Below are 12472 nucleotides of genomic sequence, written 5' to 3'. Positions count from 1 at the left end.
ATATATATATATATATATATATATATTTTTTTTTTTTTTGGAACTGGTAGAACAACACTTCATTTTACCAGATTGGACAGCACTTTTTTTTACAATTCAGTAAAGTCATTTTTCTGTTCCATTTAAATTTCTTACAAAACCAAACACATTCTTGCATTACCAATGTATTACTTCTTATTCTTTCTTTCGTTCTTTCTTTCTTTCTTCCTTGTTGTGCTATTGCTGCGTGTAAAGCACACCAGGAAAGAAAAGCCAGACTTGATCTTTTCAAACAGAAGGAAGGTTTAACTCTGGCTCTCGGATTTCTTTCACTTTTGGCTAGGCGCTGAGATTGTCAGCTATATGTTTAAGTCAATGTCATGCTATTGAAGGGGGGAATATTGTTTTTTTGTTATGTAATGTGGTCATTGCATGTAAAACTGGAGTGTTACTCCAAGTTCTTGAACAAGGCAAAAGAGGAATATTAAAAACTATTATTAAACTTTACTTGCTCAGGAGAATTAAATTCAATAAAGAGACAAATGAGGTGGAAACAAACACTTAACATCTACTAAAGGTGAGTGTTTTTGACATGTGTGTTGAAATATTTGACTCGCAGCTATAAGTGTAATAATATTTGTGATAAGATAAGATAATCTCTTTATAGCTTTCAAACACGAGGAGTAATTTAATTAAATTATAGTTCTTTGAAAGCCCTAGTAAAATGTAATTATGGTCTGTCTTTCTGTTTTTCTGTGTCAGAGATCAGAGCCTAAACATTTGGACATTGAGCCAGAGCTGTTTGGACACAATCTTAATGCTCACATACACACTGACACAAAGCTTTGAGAGAATTCCAATGCACTGCATTTTAAAGTTCCCCTTTAAACTCTCAAAACGAACAGCAGATAAATCCAACTGAGTACATTTTTTGTGAGAATGCTCAAGCGTAAAAGTATGCCTCAGCATCCATCTCAAACATGTGGTTTAACTGTCCCAGATCTTATTCTGTTTTATGACAAGTTGAATCTAAACTGCTTTTCCAATAAAATCATCATAACGTTGCAATGTTTTGTGCAGAGTTTAGGATGTCTCTAGGTGAAATGTCCTGCATCTTAGACTGTTTTTAAAGCATACACCTTTAATGATTAGACATTAATTGAGAAACTAAAAGTTAATTAGTGATGGTAATAAAAAATGATTAAAGAAGTGCAAACACTAGCAATAAATAGCTGGTAAATGCTTACCAAAGTTGGATTTATTTTAAGTTGTAATAATATTTGAAAATGTTACAGTTTTTACAGATTTTTTTTCAGGCTTAGTGAGACATCTATTAAAAACATTAAAACATTTTAATTATTGACCTTTAACACACACACACACACACACACACACACACACACATATGTAACCTAAAATATAAAAAATGTTATGCATACGCTATCATGCACACGCCTAGATCTGAATTCCAGAATCTGGTTTGTGGAGATCTGAAGTCAACCCAGATAGCTCAAGAGCAACATAGTTCAAGTGGAAAGTATTCTAGACTATTGTACCATCTGCTTTCACTTTAGAGTATGATTCTACACCTAAATAAAGATCCCTCTTGAACACATTTATTGCTCTCTAACCTCCTGTTTTGTCCTCCTTTACCTCTGGCTATATAGCAGCAGGCATACTGTGATGTGAGAGTTCACCTCTCTCACCCACTGACATGAATAAAACCTGCCCTGTGTCAGATCTTATCACTCCTGTGAAACCTTGGGGTAGTTTTTTATTGGTGTGTGAATGCTCTGGATTGATTCTCTTTTCCAGTTACTCATTTGATTTAGTTGACTCTTTTGTGTTCTAGTGTTTTATCTAAGTGACAGGTCCCAACTTAACAGCTTCTATAAAATAAAAAAAATAAAAAAATCAGGTCCTAAGGGGGGTATAGGAACAGCGGAATTGGGACATGGCAGGTCTGAACTAAAACATTGCTCGGAGCGCACACAAACCTTTCAGCAGAATATATGTAAAGTAATTCATTCACATGATGTCGTCTTGTCATTTCTCAAGGCTATGTGCTCTGTCTAGGCTGTTGGCCTGTGCTTTGGCAATCTAGTGCTCCCGTATGTTCTTACTTGTTTCCAGTGCTCTATTTCTATTATCATAAGATGTCCCGATTTGACTGTATCTGCCACCCTTGGCCCGAGATCCACAGAAAGGGTGGGAAGATGTAATATATGGTTAAAATACATTACTAAACTAACCTGAATTTTATCTTGTTTTCCATCTGTAATTAAGATTATTTAGGATAGCTGTATAGATAGATGATTGTACATGTATTTTCAGTTTCAATCACTGTAAATGCATAAATTAATTGAAATGAATTGATACAGTCGATCAGTAGATCACAAATATTTTAATTGCATGCAAGACAAAATTGTATTGGACCACAAGAGCCCTTGCCCCAGTCCACTTCTGCTTCCCAAAGCAGCCCTATTTATGGCATTCCTGGGGAGTTGAGAGATGAAGTGGCCTGAACATGAATAAAGGGTGAGCTGAAAACCTCAAATTTTTTTCTAAGGTGATGCTTTACCTCCTCATTGCACCAGTGGCTCTTCTCTTTAGAAGTGGGCGATTTATTTAATCAGCAATATATTTATTTGTCTGTTTGGACCTTTTGCAAAAATGATTTCCCCCAGAAGAGTGCTGGATTTGACCTGTCCAGTGGTTCCAGACAAACCTCCTCCAGGCTATCAAAGATCAGGTTGCAGGAGAGATCACAAGAGCTTTTATCCAGAGCCCTGCCAACTAGATCATCCGGCAAATATGATAAACCTTGAAAGGAAGAAGAAATGACTCTATGTTGGGATGAACAGGGAGTTCAACCCATAGCCTAAATCCATTCATCTTAAGTTTTCAAGAGGTTTATAGGGTGGGGTGATTGGGTTTAGTACTGAGCTGTACTGGATCATGCTCAGGAAAAAAAAAATCATCTGGATGTAAAAGTTAAAATAAAAAGGTTGCTGGGAAAGGTAAAGACAAAAAGGGGTGCTGACTTTTAAAGCCATGCAATCTTTGATAAAAGACCACCTATTATTATGAACTGTTTAATTTCATTCTAGTACAAGTCACGACCTTGGCAGTTTTATCCGCTAATAGTCATCAACACAAAAAGCATGATTCAGCTCGAGGGGAAATAAAGTCCATCTGTTTGGTCACAAGACATCAGAGATGTAGTGTGAATCACTGACATGTTTCATGCTTTGATTTCATTTTCTCATGTCATTGCGTGCCAAACAGCCCCTTGTTTTTCAGCTGGCACGCAGGAAAGGGTTACTGACTTCCCAAAAGTGATGCGATTCTAGTCTGGCAGTCTACAATATATAGCGAAAAATAGCACAACAATGACTTTTGTTTAAAACAAAAGTAGAGAGTAGAGTGATGCCCTCAATCATTAAAGTGATAAAAGACTTCTTGCCGAGCACTTTTTGAGATGTGTTACAATAAAATCACCATTTTGAGCTCCAGATGAATAAAAACAGTGGAAAATAAATTCAGGAGAGCACTGGAAACATTGTGACAAAACATAAGAATCAAGATTAAAGATTATGTGAGCACATTTTTTTTATATTAGTTGTTTTATTGTTTGAGTAGTGTAGTCGATTGTATAAATGCATGCAATAAATAATACTTCATAACTATTTATTGACACGTATATTTTTGTAATGATGGGAAATGACACATGCTGGACATGCATATGATTATAGCTTTGCTGACACATTCGCTCAAGATATGAGCTGAGCTGGGTTTTCTCAGGATGGATTCCTCATGTGGAGTGCTGCATAATGAGAGACTTTCTCTTGATGGTTTATGAAACCTGAACGCTAGAACTTTCTGGTGGTTTATTGTTTGGGATTGGTCACAGCTCGCACATTAGAGCTATTTATACATGTGTTCGGCGTGTGTGTAGAAACTCACAGCACTCTCTCTCATAGATTAATGTTAACTTCATGTCTGAATTGCTCTTAAAAAGGGAATTGTTGTGAAAAGTTACAAATCTGGCAACATGATGCACTGCACCTGCATGCCAATGTAGTGATTATCTCCAGTAACACTATCTTTAGTCTGTTTATTTGTTAATTCACTAAATGTTATATATGTTGTTCAGCTAATAAATAGGTCATGTTTATTATTCAGCATTTTTATTCATTCAAATTGTATATTTTCTATCTATTCTATTGTATAATTTTATGAATTATGAATTTCCTTAAAAATAAAGTAACAGACGAGGTATGATTTTTCTGTCATTAGAATCAATAAAACATTCCCCTTAAAAAATGTGGAACTATGAGGAATTGAGAGATGATTGCAAAAATGAAATGTTTTGAGGGTCCAAAAGCATTCACTGCATGATGAAGCCTATTAAAATACAGGAAAAAAAATACCCATGTTTGAGTTTTTATGTTTTTATATTCTTTACACAAGCAATGCACTTTTCTGAATATCAGTAGGCCTAAGTGCACGCATGTACAAATGTGTTATTAATTTTATACAACAGTGCATAGTAACATGATGTATCGTTTCTTGATTGAATCAGTTTTTGAACGAATCAAGTGAGCCAGTGATTTAACCGTCCGTCCATTCAGATGGACACTTTCCCCGCGTCCCAATGCGCATAATACATGCCTATCTGCCCTAAGTAGTATTGAAAATTACTAATATTACATAGAATTTAGAACTGGGTAATTTGCACATTGGGATGCAGACTTGTTTTGTTTCTAATTGAACAAGGCCATTTTGAACGAATCGTTTGATTTGAACAATTCAACAAATCATTCATCAAAACAGTGGCTTGCTGTCACCTACTGGTGGTTTTATTGTCATCATTATTTATCTATGACAGGCCTAAAAAAAGATTTTTAAAAGGTAAAAAATTGAGATTTTTTTTAGAACGCTGAATGTATGTATGTATGTATGTATGTATGTGTGTATGTATGTATGTGTGTATGTATGTGTGTATGTATGTGTGTGTGTATGTATGTGTGTATGTATGTGTGTATATGTGTGTGTATATATATATATATATATATAGTGTCACGGACAGAAGAGAGAGACAACAGGGTATGCAGGTAAGTAGATGTTTATTGGAATAATGGAGACAGAAGATGGTATCACACAATCTTGCAGAGGAATAGTTGAGCTGAGTGGGATGTTAAGAGGATGACTTGAGGATACTTGCTGTACAGATGAAGGGTGGACACAGGAGGAACTGACAGGACACGGATGACAGATGGTGGTAGGTAATCCGGCTGATCAAACGTTCAGGTATTCAGATGATTCCTAAGAGTAGCACAGAGAGTAGAGTCGGTGATTCTCTGACGAGACCAGACAGAGAGTGAAAGGAGGTGCGGGCTTAAGAAGTGGCAGTGATGAGCGGGTGCAGGTGTGGGGACTTCAGTAATCTGGTGATAATGAGCGGATGGGCGGAGTCGGGTGATTGGACTCTGATGGTGTGGCAGGTGTTACTGGTGACTCCGTGACAGTACCCCCCCCTCTACGGGCGGCTCCTGACGCCCGTGTTATCCATCGACGGGGTCGGCCTCGACCTCTCGGCGCAGGGCGGTTGGGATGGGAGTTGTGGAACTGGGTGAGGAGGGATGGGTCCAGGATGTCGTCCCTAGGGACCCAAGAGCGTTCTTCAGGACCATATCCCTCCCAGTCTACCAGATACTCCAGGAGGCGGCCTCGCCGACGGGAATCCAGTATGTCCTGCACACGGTGAATTGACTCTTCCTCTGCGACTTCGGGAGGAGGAGGTACGTCAACACCATCAGGTCCTGGGGAAGAAGAAACAAGAGGATCAGTGAAGGGCTTTAACAGTGAGACATGAAATGATGGTGCGATCCGGTAGTGTGAGGGAAGGTGAAGACGGTAGATGACCTCGTTGACCTGCCTCTCGATGGTGAAGGGACCTATATAGCGGGGACTCAGCTTTCGACAGGGCAGGTGAAGACGGATGTCTCTGGTGGAGAGCCAGACCTTTTGACCTGGTTGGTACTGGGGTGTATCTCCTCTTTTGATGTCGGCCTGGCTCTGGTGTCTTCGCACTGCTCGCTGGAGATGGATGTGTGCTGAGTCCCATACCCTCTCACTCGCTTCGAACCAGGTGTTGACCGCTGGGACCTCTGACGGCTCTCCTGACCAGGGGAAGAGAGGAGGCTGGTACCAGAGTATGCACTGAAACGGTGTTAAACCGGTGGTGTCTTGGCGTAGAGAGTTCTGTACATACTCAGCCCATGGGAGAAAGCGGTTCCAGCTGCCTTGGTTCTGGTGGCAGTAGGTTCGCAGGTACCTTCCGATCTCCTGAATCTTGCGCTCAGTCTGGCCGTTGGATTGAGGATGGTACCCCGAAGATAGGCTGACTGACTCCGAGTAATCTGAAGAAAGCATGCCAGACTCGGGAGATGAATTGGGGACCCCTATCTGATACAATGTCTTCTGGTAGACCAAAGTGACGGAATACATGGTGGAATAGTAGGTTGGCAGTTACAAAGGCAGTGGGAAGACCTTTTAATGGGATGAGTTTGCATGCCTTGGAGAAGCGGTCGACTACAACTAGGATACCAGTGTGAGAATCTGAAGGTGGGAGATCAGTCATAAAGTCGACGCCCAGATGGGACCATGGACGACGTGGTATGGGCAGTGGCTTTAGCTTCCCTTCGGGGAGTCGTCGTGGAGTATTGGAGATGGCACAGACTGAGCATCCACGAACGTACTGGGAGACATCATGCGCGATGGTGGGCCACCAGAACCGGTTACGAAGGAGCGAGAGGGTTAGCCGGCTGCCTGGATGTCCAGAGCCCAGAGACGTGTGAACTGAGTCTATGAGGGACAGGCGTAGTGATGATGGAACATATATCCTTCCCTCAGGACCTCCCGGCGGAGCTGGCTCGGAACGGGTGGCTTCCCGGATACGATCCTCCATAGACCATTCGATGGGACTAACGATAATGGCTGGAGGGAGTATAGCTTCAGGAGGTGATACTTCGGGCTCAGGCGCATGAAGACGGGAGAGGGCGTCTGCTTTAAGGTTCTTGCCTCCTGGTCGATATGTAACTCGGAAGTTAAAACGCGTGAAGAAGAGGGACCATCGGGCTTGGCGTGGATTTAGACGTTTGGCTTCTTGAAGATATTCGAGGTTACGGTGGTCTGTAATGACTTCGACTTGATGGTGTGCTCCCTCCAGCCAGTGTCTCCATTCTTCGAAAGCCATCTTGATAGCCAGAAGTTCCCGATTACCGATGACGTAATTACGCTCCGCCGGGGACAGTTTCTTGGAATAGAAGGCACATGGATGGAGTACTGGAGGCTTCCCCTGCTGCTGTGATAGAATAGCTCCAACCCCGGTCGATGAGGCGTCCACTTCGACCACGAAGGGGAGGTCCGGATTGGGATGGACCAGGATGGGAGCCGAACAGAAGGCGTGCTTCAGTTGTTGGAAGGCTTGAGTGGCCGCTGGGTTCCAGGACAGAGACTTGGGCTGGCCCTTGAGGAGAGAGGTGAGTGGTGAACTGATGATACTGTATTGATGAATAAAACGACGGTAGAAGTTTGCAAACCCTAAGAATCTCTGGAGGTCTTTGACGGTGGTGGGTTGTGACCAGTTAATGATGGTGTCCACCTTCCTCTGGTCCATTTGGATCCCTTGTGGGCTGATGACATAGCCAAGGAAGTGAACAGTGGTACGGTGGAACTCACACTTTTCCAACTTCAGGAACAACTGATGATCTCTGAGTCTTTGCAGGACTTGACAGACGTGGTGGTGGTGTTCAGTTAAGCTCTTGGAGAAGATTAAGATGTCAACAATATAAACGATTACGAATTGATGCAGAAACTCACGGAACACTTCGTTCATGAAGGCTTGAAATACAGATGGCGAGTTGGACAGCCCATAGGGCATAACAAGATATTCAAAGTGCCCTGATGGAGTAATGAAAGCAGTTTCCACTCGTCGCCTCTTCGGATGCGTATGAGATTGTATGCACTTCTGAGATCCAGTTTGGTGAAGATTTTAGCTCCACGTAGTTGTTCCAGCGCGGCTGGGACCAGAGGAAGGGGATAGCGGAATTTGACCGTTTGTTCGTTGAGTGCACGGTAGTCGATGCACGGCCTCAAGCCTCCGTCCTTCTTTCCCACGAAGAAAAAACTGGATGCAGCAGGGGAAGTAGATGGTAGAATGAACCGCTGTTGTAAGGCTTCTTTGATATACTCATCCATGGCCTTCTGCTCCGGGATGGACAGTGGATAGATCCGGCCCTTGGGTGGTGTGGCTCCAGGCAGCAGGTCAATGGCGCAGTCCCATGGCCGATGAGGTGGTAACTGTGTCGCTTGTTGTTTGCTGAACACTTCCTGGAATGCCCGGTACTCAAGGGGAATCTCTGTTGGTTGGCTGGATTCTGGACTTTCGATCGACGTTGAGTTGAGGTGAAGATGAGAGGAAGAGTGGAAATCATCAGGAGAGGGTTTCTGACGACAGATCTTGATTACAGGTAGTAGACAAGATACAGAGCAGTATTCACCCCATTGTGTAATTTCCCCAGTGGTCCAGTTGACTTGCGGGGAGTGTTCTGACATCCACGGGCGTCCCAGGATGATATCCGCGGTGGACCCTTCCAGCACCGGAAATGAAAATTTCTCCTGATGAAGACATCCAATGCGTAGTGAGACTATGGGGGATTGATGACAGACTTGACCACGGCCCAGCGGTTTACCCAAGATGGTGTGGATTTCTAACTTCTTCGTGATCCTTCTCCTCGGGAGACTGAGCTTCTTGAGGAGTTCGTGGGAGATGAAGTTCCCTGAGGAGCCGGTGTCAATGAGAGCATACGCTAAAACAGAGTGGGAACGGGTCACTATCATGACTGGAGTACGTGATAATGGTGATATCATAGGAGGAATCTGGATTGTACTCACTGCTGGGCGTGGTGGTCGCACTGGGCACTGCGAAATGAGATGTCCTTCGGAACCGCAGTAGAGGCAGAGGCCATTGTGAATGCGTCGTTGACGTTCTACTGCAGTGAGGTGGTATGAGTCGATTTGCATAGGCTCAGGTGCTGGAAGGTTTATAGATGGTGTGGGAGGCCGAGGGTGCGCAGCGGGTTGGTCCAGAGCACAGGCGGTGAGACGTTGAGAGATGCGAATGGTACGCTGAATTTTGAAAATTTCTGAAAGTTCTCCAAGCCGATGACATCATCATAAACTGCTACTTGATGGCGGATGGTAGGATTCAATCCTTGACGAAAGCAGGTGATAAGTGCAGTTTCATTCCATCCACAGTTGGTGGCTAGAGTGCGGAAATGTAAAGCATATTCACTCACGGTCAAATTTCCTTGGCGAAGGCGGTACTACTGATCATGGATGGAGAGAGCGGAGGTGTTGAGGCCGAAAACTTCTTTGAAGTGGGTGGCGAAAGCCTCCCATGAGCGAGTGAGGGGGCCATTCGCTTCCCAGATTGACTGAGCCCATTGGAGGGCGGGACCAGAGAGGAGGGAGATCAAATAGGCGATCTTAGTACGATCAGTAGGAAAGGCATGTGCTTGCATCTCAAAGTAGAGTGAACATTGTAGTAGAAACCCGCTGCAACCCTCCGCCTCACCGGTGTACGTTGCAGGTCGGGCCATGGGACTGTGAGAGGCAGGCATTGAAGGAGAGTGAAGATGAGGTGGAAGTGGTGGATTGCCAGCTTGTGCTTGCTCGGGGAGAGAAGCCCGTGAAGGGTCCTCTTCCAATCCAACGGCTCTTTGCATACAGTCGGTCTGGTCTTCTGTCACGGACAGAAGAGAGAGACAACAGGGTATGCAGGTAAGTAGATGTTTATTGGAATAATGGAGACAGAAGATGGTATCACACAATCTTGCAGAGGAATAGTTGAGCTGAGTGGGATGTTAAGAGGATGACTTGAGGATACTTGCTGTACAGATGAAGGGTGGACACAGTAGGAACTGACAGGACACGGATGACAGATGGTGGTAGGTAATCCGGATGATCAAACGTTCAGGTATTCAGATGATTCCTAAGAGTAGCACAGAGAGTAGAGTCGGTGATTCTCTGACGAGACCAGACAGAGAGTGAAAGGAGGTGCGGGCTTAAGAAGTGGCAGTGATGAGCGGGTGCAGGTGTGGGGACTTCAGTAATCTGGTGATAATGAGCGGATGGGCGGAGTCGGGTGATTGGACTCTGATGCTGTGGCAGGTGTTACTGGTGACTCCTTGACAGATAGATTTAAAATCGTGTTAGTCTGATTTGAAATGCCAAATAAAATAGTAAAAAAATAAACATTTACAGACCAGTTGGCTTTCAATGTGAAACCACAGTTATAGTAAAAAAATAATAAATAAATAAAATATATATACTGTATAAAACTAAAAATTATCTATCTACAAACTTGTGGCCTATAAAGTTAAACTTAGTGGCTGGTTTCACCAGACCTGTTTTTTTGTCATTGTCAATAAAGCAAGTGCAGGTGGGTTTAGGCGATGGGGAGTATATGTAAGAGAAGTGTGCGCTAAATCTAGATGATTTATATACTCTGTGTTTAGCTGAATAGCTGTGGGTGCAAATAATCAAAGAAACGAGCCGTTACTCACTTACAGGTGTTCACACATAATAAGACTGATCTCAAGCTGTGCCTCCCTTTAATTCCCAAACCACTGAGGTCCCCAGTACCTGTAGGACCCCCTTACGGGTCAAAGGTCACCCCTTGCATTTATTTATCATTACATCTTTCAGAAAACAGTTCCAGATCAGATGACATCGGAGAGGAGTGTTTTGGAAAAGTTATTTGTTTTCGTGTGACTACTAACTTTTAGAAAGAGAGGTTTGTCATTTTAAGAGTGGCTAAGGGAATGTTTGCTCACACTCTTAATGACTTTAAGGAAGACCATCCATCTTTCTCTCTGCACATTACAGGACTGAACCCCAGGAGGTGACCACCTGGCAGATAGACACAGTTACATGGAGCAATGTTGGAGACAAAGTTACAGTGTAAACAAACATTGCAAGGAGTATGTGCCTTTTAGTTTTGGAATGATCAGTTTTAGCAGATTTTAAATATTAGTATACAAACACTCAAATCTAGATTATTATGGCTACAGGCCTGAACACGTGCTGTTCATACTTGATTAATTGGATCAATTTATCTGAAATTAAATAAAATGAGGGAATCACTCTCATCTAGAATGCTACAAATTCACCAAGAGTGAACTGAAAAGAGTCACATGACTTAAACTCTTAAGAACAAAGGTTCTTTATTTGCATATGCTTTTTTGAAGATCCTTTCAATCTACGTATACTTTCTATTGCGCACAAAGTGCTTTATTGTAAAAAAAGTTTCTTCAGATTATTAAAATGTTATTCACACTAAGGAAAAAACGGGTTCTTTCAAGAACTGTTGTCAGGTAATAGTAGTATAGAAACTCGCACAATGAGGAATACTTCAAGAAAGAACTTTAATTACATAAACTCAGGAAACAACCACTTTTAACAACCTTACACAAGTGAAGATGGACAAACTCAGCGTACAGTACAGTGGGGTGGGGTTGGCGCAGTGGATAAAACGCATGCCTTTGGTGTGAGAGACCTGGGTTTGAATCCACTGTGAGACACCAATGTGTCCCTGAGCAAGACACTTAACCCCTAGTTCCTCCAGAGGTGTGCGACCTCTGACATTTATAGCAATTGTAAGTCGCTTTGGATAAAAGCATCAGCTAAATGAATAAATGTAAATATAAATGTAAAGTACACAAGGCAAACAAAGGAAACTAATGAGTTAATTAACTCATGAAAGCTGGGTCACAAGACAAGGAAGGCAAAAAGCTAAAAACACAATGAAACATAAACTGTCCCCCAAAGTTGAGTGTGCACACTTCGGAGGCCACGGACTTTAAAGGCCAGGCCTCCAAAGTGCATGAAGGATGCTCTGCCTTCGCAGGATATCCTAATTGCAACAACAGAGGTTCCCAATTAGTGTTCTGCACATAGCAACGGTGCTAGAGAAGAGCTGACAAGAAGACAATCCTGCCAGAATGGCTCATTTTTGTTTTTATGTTTTACATTATAATGGAAGAAACGGTGTTGTACCTCAAGGCTTAGCCAAGACTGAGGCCAGGTAACTTACACTGGTTTGCTGCTTCCTTTGTAGGATTACAAATTTTAAATGCAGGAATTTTATATATTTATAGAAATATTAGAGAAAAAATATCAGAGCAATATTAGAGTAATCAAGATAATAATTTTAACTTAAAGGATAATTCAAGCCAAAAACGAAAGTTCTGTAATCATTTACTCACCCTTAAGTTCCAGGTTTGGATTTTTGGGGGAACTATCCCTTTAGCTAAGGTTTTAAATATGACTAGTAGTTTTTTTCCCCAATGTGGTATTAGTAGTTACTAAAAGTAGTTTAGTAATATTAAAAGTAATATTTCTTCTACTAATTACGTTGTCATAG

The sequence above is a fragment of the Carassius carassius genome, chromosome 49 (assembly GCF_963082965.1).
Source record: "Carassius carassius chromosome 49, fCarCar2.1, whole genome shotgun sequence".
NCBI classification, from domain to species: Eukaryota; Metazoa; Chordata; class Actinopteri; order Cypriniformes; family Cyprinidae; genus Carassius; species Carassius carassius.
Note: the sequence above shows the minus strand (reverse complement) of the source record.